Genomic DNA, 13,789 nt, shown 5'->3' with positions numbered 1-13,789 from the left:
GGGGGCTTCCAACTCAAAAAAAAAAAAAAAAAAAAAAAAAAAAAAAAAAAAAAATAAAAATCTATGAGAAAACTGTTGTTCCAATTAAAAGTTCACAATTAGCCAGGCTTGGTGGCTCAGCCTGTAATCCCACGCCTTGGGAGGCTGAGGTGAGTGGATTACCTGAGCCCGCAGGTTCGAGACCCGCCTGGCAACTTGGTGAGACCTCATCTCTACAATAAATAATAATTTTTTAAAAATTAACTGGGCGTGGTAGCGCGCGCCTGTAATTCCAGCTATTCGGAAGGCTGAGGTGGAAGGATCGCCGGAGCCCAGCAGGTCGAGGCTGCGGTGGCCGGGAGTGGCCACTGCACTCCAATCTGGGTGACACAGTGAGACTCCAACTCAAAAAAAAAAAAAATAGTTCACAATTGTTTTCTTGACATCTGGTGATATTTAAAATATGAAATTAGTCTGAAGTTTGTCATTCCCTTCCCTTTATGTCTTTTTTTTTAATTGTAGTCTCACTCTGTCACCCAGGCTGGAGTGCAGTGGCATGCTTATGGACACCCCAGCGTCGACCTGCTGGGATCTAGTGATTCTTCCGCCTCAGCCTTCCAAGTAGCCGGAAGTGCAGGGTGTGCTACCACACCTGGCTATTTTTTATTTATTGTAGAGATGAGGTCTCGACAAGTTGCCTGGGACAGTCTTGAACTCGCGGGTTCAGGCAGTCCACTCGTCTTGGCTTCCCAATGCTGAGATTACAGGCTGAGCCATCGAACCTGGCCTTTTTTTTTTTTTTTTTTGAGTCATAGTCTCACTCTGTCACTCAGGCTAGACTGCAGTGATGCTCACAGCCACCGCAGCCTCGACCTGCTGGGCTCCAACGAGCCTTCCATCTCAGTCTTCCAAGGAGTTGGAAATACAGGGTCGCACCACCATGCCTGGCTATTTTTTTAATTTATTGTAGATACAAGGTCTCACCAAGTTGCCCAGGCTGGTCTTGAACCCCTGGGCTCAGGCAGTCCTCTTGCCTCCACCTCCCAAAGTGCTGGGATTACAGGCGTGAGCCACTGGGCCCGTCCTCCTTTACGTTTTACATTTGTCTATTTATCTCAACACAGTTATGTGACTAGCTCTTAACTTTTCACAAGCAAATTAGAAACCTTGATATTAAATGCCCAAATGAACATAGAACAAAATTCTGTACTATCTTGATATTAGGCCTCTGTCACTTAAAAATAGCTACTTTTAAATGTTTTTATTATTTTATTTACTTATTTTTAAGAGATTGGGTCTTGGCCATTGCTTTGTTAAATTGTGGTCTGAGCTATGGTCACCACATTTCCTAGCTGTGGTCCCTTTCCCTCCCCTCCCCTGGAGAGGTGAATCTCCTCTCTCTCTAATTTACTTTCTAAATAAACTATATTTTCCAATCTTAAAAAAAAAAAAACGAGATGCAGTCTTGCTGTGTTGCCCAGGCTGGAGTGCAGTGATGTAATCATAGCTCGGTGCAGCTTCAAACACTGAGCCCGGCCAAAAATCTTTATTTTAAAATTTTAAATCGTAGTAAGAAACAGCATGATATTTACATCTTAACTTTTTTTTTTTTTTTCCTGAGTTGCAGTCTCACTCTGTCATTCAGGGTGGAATGTAGTGGCACAATTACGGCTCACCACAGCCTCAACCTCCTGGGCTCAGATGATCCTCTGTCCTTCTATTATGGTACATATAGCACTCAGCTGCTCTCCCTTGATACCAGTAAATCAAGAGGCAGGGAACTGGTAAAAAGATTTATTTCTGAATTTGAATCCAGGAAGCAGAACCTAGCTCTTGACCTTTCTAAAATGGTTCTGCTCACTCTTCAAGTTTTACAGTCTGCTTTTATAAGTTCAGGATAGTTGGTACCTATACATTGACTACATGACTAGCAGAGCATTGTGTAGAACTTAAATCACAGCCACAATTTTGTCAATAATGATATTTATGGTCTGCATTTCCTGGGTACCTGTTACCAGTTACATCAGTAACACCCAGCAGAAACGTTAATTAAACTTGCCATAGAGTAAAGGACGTTAATAAGGCCTAAGACATCATATATTACTACATGTTGTTATATGCAAAAGTTATACAAATTACTTTGGTACTATATTATTCAAACCTGTGACTACTAAGAAATGGGAGTAAATGGGAATTTACATCTCTTAGTTAATTGGACACAGTCTGCAGGGAAGTTAAGGATTCTTTGAAGTTATTTACTGGGAGTGCATAAGAGATAAGGGGAAGTGGTCCTTTTGTTAACTCCCAGGATTGTGGGTGCTTGCAAGCCCAGCAAGTCAGCTTGAACACTTGTCATGCCCTTCTCTAAGGGTTGCAGCAATATGGACAGACAATAGCTGGTCTCTGTATCACTTCCTCTGTCCTCTCTCAGCCTCCAGAGTAGCTGAGAATATATGTGTATGCCACCACACTCAGTTAATTTTTAAAATTTTGTTTGGAAGCCTGGCGCAATGGCTCATGCCTGTAATTCCAACATTTTGGGAGGTGGAGGTGAGATGATTACCTGAGCTCAGGGGTTCGAGACCAACCTGAGCAACATGGTGAGACCTCATCTCTACAATAAATCAAAAAACCATCCAGGCGTAGTGCACGTGCCTGTGGTTCCAGCTACTTGGAAGGCTTAGGTGGAAGGATTGCCTAAGCCCAGTAGGTCGAGGTGTACGCTACCATGCCCGGCTAATTTTTTAATTTATTGTAGAGATGCAGTCTCATCAAGTTGCCTGGGCTGATCTCGACCCTGTGGGCTCTGGCAATTCACTTGCCTCGGCCTCTCAAAGTGCTGGGATTACAGGTTGAGCCACCAAGCCTAGCCTCAACCATCATTTTTAACTGTACAGTTTGTTAATATTAACTATATTCATATTGCTATGCAACAGATTTCTAGAACTTTTCCCTCTTGCAAAACTGAAGCTCTATACTCATTGCACAACAACTCCCTTTTCATGCTTCTCCTGCCCCTGGCTACCTATCCTACTTTTTGTCTCTGAGTCGGACTACTTTAAATACCTCATATAAGTGGAATCATGCAGTATTTGTCTTTTTGTGACTGACTTATTTCATTTAGCATAATGTCCCTGAGGTTCATCCATGTTTTAGCATGTGACAGAATTTCCTTCTTTTTTAAATTTAATATTCCATCGTATGTATATAGCACATTTTCTTTATTCACTTATCTGTTGATGGACACTTGGATTGTTTTCACCTTTTAGCTATTGTGAGAAGTACTGCTGTGCACATGGGTGTACAGATATTTGAGTCCATGCTTTCAAATCCTTTTGGGTATATGCCCAGAAGTAGAATTGCTGGACTGTATAGTAATTCAATTTTTTGTTTTTTGAGGAGATACTATACTGTTTTTCATAGCAGCTGTGCCATTTTACATTCCCACTAACAGTAGAAGCGTTCTTTTTTTTTTTTTGAGTCGGTGTCTCACTCTGTCACCCAGACTGGAGTGCAGTGGCCGCTCCCGGTCACCGCAGCTTCGACCTGCTGGGCTCTGGCGATCCTTCCGCCTCAGCCTTCCAAGTAGCTGGAACTACAGGCGCGCACTACCACGCCCAGCTAATTTTTTATTTAATTGTAGAGATGAGGTCTCGCCAAGTTGCCCAGGTGGGTCTTGAACCCGTGGGCTCAGGCAATCCACTCACCTCAGCCTCCCAAAGTTCTGGGATTACAGGCTGAGCCACCAAGCCCAGCTTAGAAACGTTTTTATATGTATACCCTTGTGTGTGTGTGTGTGTGTGTGTGTGTGTGTGTGTGTGTGTGTGTGTGTGTGAGAGAGAGAGAGAGAGAGAGAGAATGAATGAATGTATATCTCTAGGAAGTACACCTAGGAACAGAATTGGGGGATTGTATTAATATCTTCAGCTTATTAAACTTTGCCAAATACTGTAGTTCTCCAGTGATTGCTCTCTCGCTAGCAACATAGGAGAGGTCCCACAGTTCTGTATCCTCAACAGCACTTAGTATTATCAGACTTTTTGTTTGTTTTTGAGATGGGTCTCACTGTGCTGCCCAGGCTGGTCTTGAACTCCTGCACTAAAGCAATTCTGACTCAGCCTCCTAAATAGTTGAGATTATAGGCACATGCCACCATACCCAGCTAGTATTGTCAGACTTTTTTTTTTTTGAGTTGGAGTCTCACTCTGTCGCTCAGACTGGAGTGCCGTGGCCGCTCCTGGCCACCGCAGCCTCGACCTGCTGGGCTCCGGAGATCCTTCTACCTCAGCCTTCCAAGTATAGCTGGAACTACAGGCGCGCACTACCACGCCCGGCTGATTTTTGATTTATTGTAGAGGTGAGGTCTCGCCAAGTTGCCCAGGCGTGTCTCAAACCCGCAAGCTCAGGCAAGCCACTCACCTCGGCCTCCCAAAGTGCTGGGATTACAGGCTGAACCACTGAGCCCGACCTGTTTTTAATTTTTTTTTTGAGTTGGAGTCTCACTCTGTCGCCCAGACTGGAGTGTAGTGGCCGCTCCCGGCCACCGCAGCCTCGACCTGCTGGGCTCCAGCGATCCTTTTGCCTCAGCCTTCCAGGTAGCCGGAACTGCAGGCATGCGCTACCACGCCCGGCTGATTTTTTGATTTATTGTAGAGATGAGGTCTCCCTGCCCAGGCGGGTCTCGAACCCGCGGGCTCAGGCATTCCACTCACCTCAGCCTCCCAAAGGCACGGGATTACAGACTGAGCCACCAAACCTGTCCTGTTTTTAATTTAAAATGTTGGCAGTTAGGTCAAATTTATCAATAAATTCTTTTAGGAACCTAAGGCAGTGTCACAGGGATAAAAGCATGAGATTAGAAATCAGATAACTGTATCAGATTCCCAACTTGGTTTTATACCAGTCCTGTGACTGTGTATTGTTTTCTGTTTGTTTTAGACATGTCTTGTTGTGTTGCACGGCCTGGAGTGCAGTGGCTGTTCACAGGTACAACCATAACATGCTGCAGTCTGGAACTCCTAGGCTCAAGTGATCCTCCCACCTCAAACCTCCTTAATAGCTGGGACGATAGGCATGTGCCTGGTGATTTACTTAATATTGTTAACCTTTGGTTTCCCTATCTATAAGCAAAAAAACGTGGACTAGGTGTCATCCTACCTTCTCAAGTTAACATAAGTCTTAAATCTAGATAAATCATGTGGCACTTAGTAAGTAGGTGCTGAGCAAATGCTATTTTTGCTTGTGTGTTTTTGAGTTGAGGTCCCACTCTAGCACCCAGGCTGGAGTACAGTGGCACAATCACAGTTTACCACAACCTTGACTTTCTGGGCTCAGGCAGTCCTTCTGCCTTGGCCTCCTGAGTAGCACTGTACCACAGGCATGTGCCACTGTGCCCAGCTAAATTTTTTATTTTTTGTATAGACAAGGTCTCACTGTGTTGCTTAGGCTGGTCTTGAATTCCTGGGCCCAAGCAGTCCTCCTGCCTCAGCCTCCCCAAGTGCTGGGATTACAGGCATGAGTCACCATGCCTGGCCAGTGCTGAGCAAATGTTATTTCTGTCCCTTTCTCTTTGCCTTTTTGCTTAGTTTCTTTTGCTGTTTTCAGAACTGTCCTTTGGAAAATTGGCATTTTCTTTTTTTTTTATACTTTTCTAGGGAATTCTCAAGCCTAGTCAGTAAACCAAGGAACTGAGGCTTGTCTTACTAATTTTCTAAGTTGTTAGAAAGTTATGTATCCAGAACTCACTAGGCTAGTGATAGCTATTATTTGTTGAGATAAATAAACTGATTTTGCATTATTCCCTTATTGCAACACCTTGCTTATTTCTTTCCTAACAATTTTGTATTTATCCAATCCATAATTTTATTACTTCATTTATTTTCTGATTACTATTGACTACTTCCTAATTTGCCTTTTAGAGTCATGAGCTTTTTCTGAGACTTAAATTACATTTTAAAGTTTTATATATTGTGCCTAATATTTGCTGTGAAGTGAACGAACTATAGCTAGACAAAAGATGTAGGTGGTTTTATAGGTTGTTGTGTCAACTTTGTTGCCTGTGTTGTATTTAAACATAGATCAGACTTACTATGAGAGCTGTCCTGAAAGCAGCCCATTTTTCTTTATTTTGCCTTTATCTTGTTATCCAAGGAGTTGCTTAGTACATCTTCTAATATATATCTAATACAATCTCTGATGCATAGAGGAATTTGTCTTAACACTTGGGTTTTTTTGGGGTTTTGTTGTTGTTGTTGTTGTTTTGTTTGTTTTTTTTTGAGTTGGAGTCTCACTCTGTCGCCCAGACTGGAGTGCAGTGGCTGCTCCCAGCCACCACAGCCTCGACCTGCTGGGCTCCGGCAATCCTTCCGCCTCAGCCTTCCAAGTAACCGGAATTACAGGCATGCACTGCCATGCCCGGCTGATTTTTTTATTTATTGTAGAGGTGAAGTCTCGCTGCCCAGGCGGGTCTCGAACCCGTGGGCTCAGACAGTCCACTCACCTCAGCCTCCCAAAGGCACGGGATTACAGGCTGAGCCACCAAACCCGGCTGTTTTTTTTTTTTTTGAGTTGGAGTCTCACTCTGTCGCCCAGGCTGGAGTGCAGTGGCTTACTCCTGGCCACTGCAGCCTTGACCTACTGGGCTCAGGCAATCCTTCTGCTTCAGCCTTCCAAATAGCTGGAACTACAGGTTGCGCTACCAGCTAATTTTTTGTTTTATTGTAGAGACAAAGTCTCACCATGTTGCCCAGGCTGGTCTCGAACCCGTGGGCTCAGGCAATCCTCTCCCTTCAACCTACCAGAGTGCTGGGATTATAGTCTTGAACCACCATGCCCAGCCTGCTTTTTTTTTTTTTGAAGTCAGAGTCTCACTCCGTCACCCAGGCTGAAGTGCAGTCAGAGTCTCACTCCGTCACCCAGGCTGAAGTGCAGTATTGCGCTCACAGCTACTGCAGGCAGGCTCGACCTGCTAGGCTCAGGTGATCATTCTGCCTCAGCCTTTCAAATAGCTGGAACTACAGGCACGTGCCACCACGTCTGGCTAAATTTTTTTTTTATTTTAGAGATGAGGTCTTGCCAAGTTACCCAGGCTGCTCTCCAACCCCTGGGCTCAGGCATTCCTCTTGTATCCAAAAGTGCTGGGATTGTAGGCATGAGCCACCATGCCTGGCCTGAAATGCAGTGAATATACATATTAAATCAGCCTTTATATTTTGAGTTCTCACTGATGTGTATTTGCTACTATGTATTTATAATTCAATCCGGGTTCGGTGGCTCAGCCTGTAATCCCGCGCCTTTGGGAAGCTCAGGTGAGTGGATTGCCTGAGCCCGCGGGTTCGAGACCCGCCTGGGCAACTTGGCCAGACCTCATCTCTACAGTAAATAAATAAATAAATAAGCTGGGCGTGGTAGCGCATGCCTGTAGTTCCAGCTACTTAGAAGGCTAAGGCGGAAGGATCGCCGAGCCCAGCAGGTCAAGGCTGCGGTGGCCGGGAGCGGCCACTGGACTCCAGTCTGGGCGACAGAGTGAGACTCCAACTCAAAAAAAAAAAAAATTATTTATAATTCATTATCATAAATTTATCCAGTCAACTATTCCTAGGCACTGTATACTCTTGAAGTTTGAATCCTGGCCAGGAGAAGGATAGTAGGTCATTCATTCATTCAGTTGACATATATTGAGCAACTTCTGAGTGTGAGAGGCATTGGGAATGCTGACTGGTACAGGATATGGGCCCCACCAAGAGAGCCATGATCTTAGTGCCAATATAAAGGGGTTATTATGAGAATTAACAGTATCTACTTTAAAGAGTTGTTGGAAAATTCAATGAGTTAATTCATGTCAAGAGTTTAAAAGAGCCGGGCTCAGTGGCTCAGCCTGTAATCCCGCGCTTTCGGAGGCTGAGGTGAGTGAATTGTCTGAGCCCGCAGGTTCAAGACCCACCTAGGCAACTTGGCAAGACCTCATCTCTACAATAAATCAAAAAATCAGCCGGGCGTGGTAGCACATGCCTATAATTCCGGCTACTTGGAAGGCTGAGGCGGAAGGATCACCGGAGCCCAGAAGGTCGAGTCTCTGGTGGCCGGGAGCAGCCACGGCACTCCAGTCTGGGTGACAGAGTGAGACTCCAATTCAAAAAAAAAAAAAGACCTCGGTGCTCTCTTAGAAGCCACAGAGTGTGAGAAATTATTTGAGGGCAGTGGCGCCCCACCCTATGGAATGTGGGAGATACTAGGGTAGGTGGTGGGAGCTCTGGAGAAGTATGCTGCCCCACCCAAGGAGGAGGAAGGTAGAGGTGATGGTCACCCTGCAGTGGCCGAGAAAGCAGCAGAAGTTGGGGTACTGTTTCTTAAGCTGCTGGGGAAAGTGGAGACTGCCAAGAGTTCTGTGGTCTGTCCTGCATGGAAGACAGGCTTGCATCACTTGGCAGGACCCGTCTATATTTTTTCCATCACACACAGCTTGGAGCACCCATGGACCAGCCTGAGATCTCAGGATGTTGCTAGAGAGGTGCTCACTATACTGCTTCAGGTTACTGAATGCGGTTCTGTGGCAGGATTTCTACGCAGAGAAAATGAAGATGAGAAAGGGAGATTTGCTTTGATACTGGGGCTTCTCAAACCTGATTTGAATAAGGAATCCTGGAAGCATAATCCTGCCATCAAAAATGTTTTCTCATGGACTCTGCAACATGTCACTCCACCCTGACTGAACCAGCATCTGGAAAGGATACTCATCATTACTCATCTCAGATGATTATCAGACTGAGAACAAAATCCTGGGTGTTCAGTGCCTTCATCACATTGTACTTAGTGTGCCAGCTGCTTATTTGCTCCAGTGTAATAGAGCCCAAGTCATATAACATGCCATTTTCAACCACCTGTATACACCAGAGCATCACCTCATTCAGGCTGTGCTCCTGTGCCTGCTGGATTTTTTTCCTGTCCTGGAGAAAGCCCTGCACTGGAAGGGAAATAGGGCTCGACCCACCACACACTGTGATGAGGTCCTGCAGCTGATCCTGACCCACATGGAGCCAGAGCACCATCTTCTCCTGCGCAGGACCTATGCAAGAAACCTATCAGCTTTTGTGGAGAGGTTGGGGATGCTAACCGTCCGACACTTGAGGAGGCTGGAACATGTCATCATTGGTTATCTAGAGGCTTATGATGGACCAGAGGAGGAGGCTAGACTGAAGATACTGGAAACCCTAAAACTTCTCATGCAGCATATGTAGCCCAGAATTTCCTGCAGACTTGTGGTCTTATTGAAGGTTCTCTTGAAACTGATATGTGATGTAGCAAGGGATCCAAACCTTACACCTGATCCTGTTAAGAGTGCCCTGCTACAAGAGGCCACAGACTGCCTGATTCTTCTGGATCACTGCTCTCGAGGACAGGTAAAGGGTCTCCTGTCCAAAAGTCTCCAAAGTTGTGAAGATAGCAAGGTGGTGACCTGTATCAGAAAAGTCCAGCAGTTTTCTGAAGACGCTTCCTCTGATGGAACCTAAGATTTGCATTACTTTCCCAAGAGAAAAGGATTTTCTTTCCCAGATTGTATGAATGGAGTTTTTTAAGGAAAAAGGTATTTTTACATTAAACATTGTTAACTTAGAGCTTCTTTTTCCTCCTTTTACCCTCATAGGATTAAGGAAAGAAAAATAAGAAACAATTGAAGTCCCATCATTTCTAAATAAAGTTTGAGAGAAAAACAAAAAAACAAACAAAAAAAGAAAGGCAAAAAGGCTTAGTAGTTAAAGTACAAACAAAACTGTTCAAACACTGGCTCTGCCATTTACTCATTGTGTAACCATGGGTGAGTTACATACCTTCTCTGGGCCCTCAGTTTCTTCATCTGTTATACCTAGCTCATAGTTTTTGAGGAGTTAACGAACCTGCCTCATATGGTTGAGTTGATACAGGTTAAGTCCTTAGAACAGTGCCCAGACATAGAAGATACTCCATAAATGTTAACTGTATAAAAGTGGAGAGGTAGGTGTAAAGACTTCTGTGGAGGCACAGAGGGGGGAGGACCAGTTTAGCTGCCTGAAGTGGGACAGGAGGGGAACCAGAAGGTTCCAAAGAAGGGATTATTTAGAAACTCAGTCAAAGGTTGAATAGGATGGTTCAGGAAGGAGAGAACAGATGAAAGATGAGAAAGATGAGGGTTGGGGAGGTTCAGGAAATAGTGGGTAGCTATTTATAGCTGGAACTTAGAGTGACTGTATTGGGCACATAGCTTGGAAAATAAGGCTAGAGAAGCAGACGGATCAATTCTCCAGCAACCTCACCTACTCCAGCCATACTGGACATCTGTAGTTCTTAGGAAACACCAAGCTTTTTCCCCATTTCCAGACCTTTGCACTTAATGTTTCCTTTGCCTAGAACTCTTGTCGTGGCCATTTCTGTTTCACATTTTAAGAAGAATAAATGTCATCTCCTCAGTAGGCCTTCTCTGATATCCACCTCTGCTCCTATGACACGATCATAACAACTTGGTTATTTCTTTCATAACAACTTCTTTTTTATTCAATTCATAGTTTCATTGCTTAATTGGTTGTTTATCTCTTTGTTTCCCCCCAACTGGAATGTAAACTTCATGAAGGTACAGGCCTTGTCTATCTAGTTTATTCCCATTCTCTACACTTAGACAGCTAGCATGCTGTCTGGTACATAGTCAACACACAGTCAGTATTTGTTGACTAAATGAGTGACTTATGAAGAGACAGGTTTTTTTTTGTGTTTTTTTTTTTTAAGTTGGAGTCTCACTCGGTCGCCCAGACTGGAGTGCAGTGGCCGCTCCCGGCCACCACAGCCTCGACCTTCTGGGCTCCGGCAGTCCTTCCGCCTCAGCCTTCCGAGTAGCCAGAACTACAGGCGTGCGCTACCAGGCCCCGCTGATTTTTTAATTTATTATAGAGATGAGATCTTGCTGCCCAGGCGGGTCTTGAACCCGCGGGCTCAGGCAATCCACTCACCTCAGCCTCCCAAAGGCGCAGGATTACAGGCTGAGCCACTGAGCCCGGCTCAGATTTCTATTTTAGAATAATAACTTGGTGACAGCTGGACTCGGTGGCTCCACCTGTAATCCCAGCACTTTGGGAGGCTGAGGCAAGGGGATTGTCTGAGCCTGCGGGTTCAAGACCAGCCTGGGTAACATGGTGAAACCTGGTGTCTACAATAAATTTTTTTTAAAAATTAGCCAGGCGTGGTGGCACGCGCCTATAGTTCTGGCTACATGGAAGGCTGAGGCGGAAGGATCGCCGGAGCCCAGCAGGTTGACACTGGGGTAGCTGTGAGTATGCCACTGTACTCCAGCCTGAACAACGGAATGAGACTCCAACTCAAAAAAAAAAACAACTTTGTGACATCATAGCAGGTGAATAGAAGGGAGATTAGATTAAGCACTTCAGAGATAATGGTACTTGTCCAAGCAGGATATGATGAACATCTGTAGGTAGAAAAGTCAATAAAAACCAGTATCCCTAAAGAAACCTGGAGGAAAGAACAGATTAAAATAAAGTAAAAACAGAGCAGTGTTCACTTGTACTTGATCCTTGTTCCAGAAAAGATCCAAGATGACTTAATTAAAGGTATATAACAAAATAAAATAAAAGCCGGGCTCAGTGGCTCAGCCTGTAATCCCACGTCTTTGGGAGGCTGAGGTGAGTGAATTGTCTGATCTCGTGGGTTCGAGACCCGCCTGGGCAACTTGGCGAGAGGTCATCGCTACAATAAATCAAAAAATTAGCCAGGCGTGGTAGTGTGCGCCTGTAGTTTCAGCTACTTGGAAGACTGAGGTGGAAGGATCGCCGGAGCCCACCAGGTCGAGGCTGCAGTGGCTGGGAGTGGCCACTGCACTCTAGTCTGGGTGACAGAGTGAGACTCCAACTCAAAAAAAAAAAATTAAATTAAATTAAGATAAATGGGAAAAATAGAGAAAGGGAGAGAAAAAGGGAAAAAATGAAGTTAGGAGTGAGATTAGTGTACAAAATGCTGACTTTGAAGTTTTTCCTTTGCTAGAGGTGGGCCATAGATTTAGTGGGGCTTTAGGGGGGGTTTGGGTTTTTTTCCCCCAACCAGTGCAAAGAGAGAGGCACAGTTACATAATAAGGCCATATGATTTAAAAAATAAATTGTATGTCCAATGGAATATTCAGCAATAAAAGTAAATGAACTAAGCTGGGCATGGTGGCATGCACTTGTAGTCCCAGCTACTTGGGAGGCTGAGGTGGAAGTATCACATGTGCCTAGAAGTTTGAGGCTGGAGTGAGCCGTGATTGCGCCACTGTACTCAGACCTGGGTGACAGAGTGAGATCTTGACTCAAATAAATAAACAAATATGGATACACATAGCAACATGGACAAGTCTCAGAATAATTATGAGTGAAAGAAGCGCAGACCAAAAAAAAAAGTAGTTAAAAATTTTATTCACTGGGTTCGGTGGCTCAGCCTGTAATACCCGTACTTTGGGAGGCCGAGGTGAGTGGATTGCCTGAACCCACGGATTTGAGACCCACCCGGGCAACTTGGCGAGACCTCGTCTCTACAATAAATCAAAAATTAGCTGGGCGTGGTAGCGCACAACTGTAGTTCCAGCTACTTGAAGTCTGAGGTGGAAGGATCGCTGGAGCCCAGCAGGTTAAGGCTGTGGTGGCCAGGAGCGTGCCACTGCGCTCCAGTCTGGGTGACAGAGTGAGAGGCCAACTCAAAAAAAAAAAATTTTTTTTTTCACTGGGTTTGGTGGCTCAGCCTGTAATCCTAGCACTTTGGGAGACCGAAGCAAGCAAATTGCCTGAGCCCGCAGGTTCGAGACCAGCCTGGGCAACTTGGTGTATTTTATCTACAATAAAAATAAAAAATTAGCGGGGTGTGGTAGCGTGAGCCTGTAGTTCCAGCTACTTGAAAGGCTGAGGCGGAAGGATCCCGGAGCCCAGCAGGTCGACACTGGGGTGGCTGTGAATGGCCCACTGCACTCCAGCCTGGGTGACAGAGTGAGACTCCAACTCAAAAAAAAAATTTTTTTTTCAATGCAGGGTCTTACTGTGGTGCACAGACTAGAGTGCAGTGCTGCTATCAAAGCTCACTGCATTCTCAAACTCCTAGGCTCAAGCAGTCCTCCTACCTCAGCCTCTCGAGTTGCTGGGACTACAGACACGTGCCACCATGCTTGACTATATTTTTTTGTAATTTTTAGATTTTTGAGGAGACAAGGTCTATGTTGTCTATATTGGTCTTGATCTCCTGGCCTCAAGCAATCCTCCATCATCAGCCACCCAAAGTACTGGGATTACACATGTGAGCCACCACGCCTGGCCCTAAACTATATGGTTTCATTCCATATCAAATTCTAGAAAATGAAACTAATCTATTGTAAGAGAAAGCACATAAGTAATTACTTGAGGATGTAGGCAGAGAGAAGGAGTGAGGTAGGATGGATTGTAAAAGGCAGGATAAACTTTTTGTTTGTTTGTTTTGAGTTGGAGTCTCACTCTGTCACCCAGACTGGAGTGCAGTGGCTGCTCGCGGCCACTGCAGCCTCGACCTGCTGGGCTCCGGCGATCCTTCCGCCTCAGCCTTCCAAGTAGCTGGAACTATAGGCGCACGCTACCACGCCCGGCTAATTTTTTTTTTAATTTATTGTAGAGATGAGGTCTTGCCAAGTTGCCCAGGCGGGTCTCGAACCCGTGGGCTCAGGCAGTCCACTCACCTCAGCCTTCCAAAGCACGGGATTACAGACTGAGCCACTGAGCCCAGCAGGATAAACTTTTGGAGGTGTTGGAATTTTTTTTTTTTTTTTTTTTTTTTTTT

The 13,789-nt window shown here is 45.0% G+C and overlaps 1 pseudogene; it reads left to right on the top strand.

Annotated features, from left to right (window-relative positions):
- The window catches only part of LOC103264910, an 11,985-nt pseudogene extending 2,497 nt beyond the window's left edge, over nt 1-9,488 (top strand).
- The last annotated feature ends 4,301 nt before the right edge of the window (nt 9,489-13,789 follow it).

The sequence above is a fragment of the Carlito syrichta genome, unplaced genomic scaffold (assembly GCF_000164805.1).
Source record: "Carlito syrichta isolate Samal-C Ts95f unplaced genomic scaffold, Tarsius_syrichta-2.0.1 Scaffold305756, whole genome shotgun sequence".
Lineage (NCBI taxonomy): Eukaryota > Metazoa > Chordata > Mammalia > Primates > Tarsiidae > Carlito > Carlito syrichta.
Note: the sequence above shows the minus strand (reverse complement) of the source record. Positions and strands in the feature narration are given on the sequence as shown.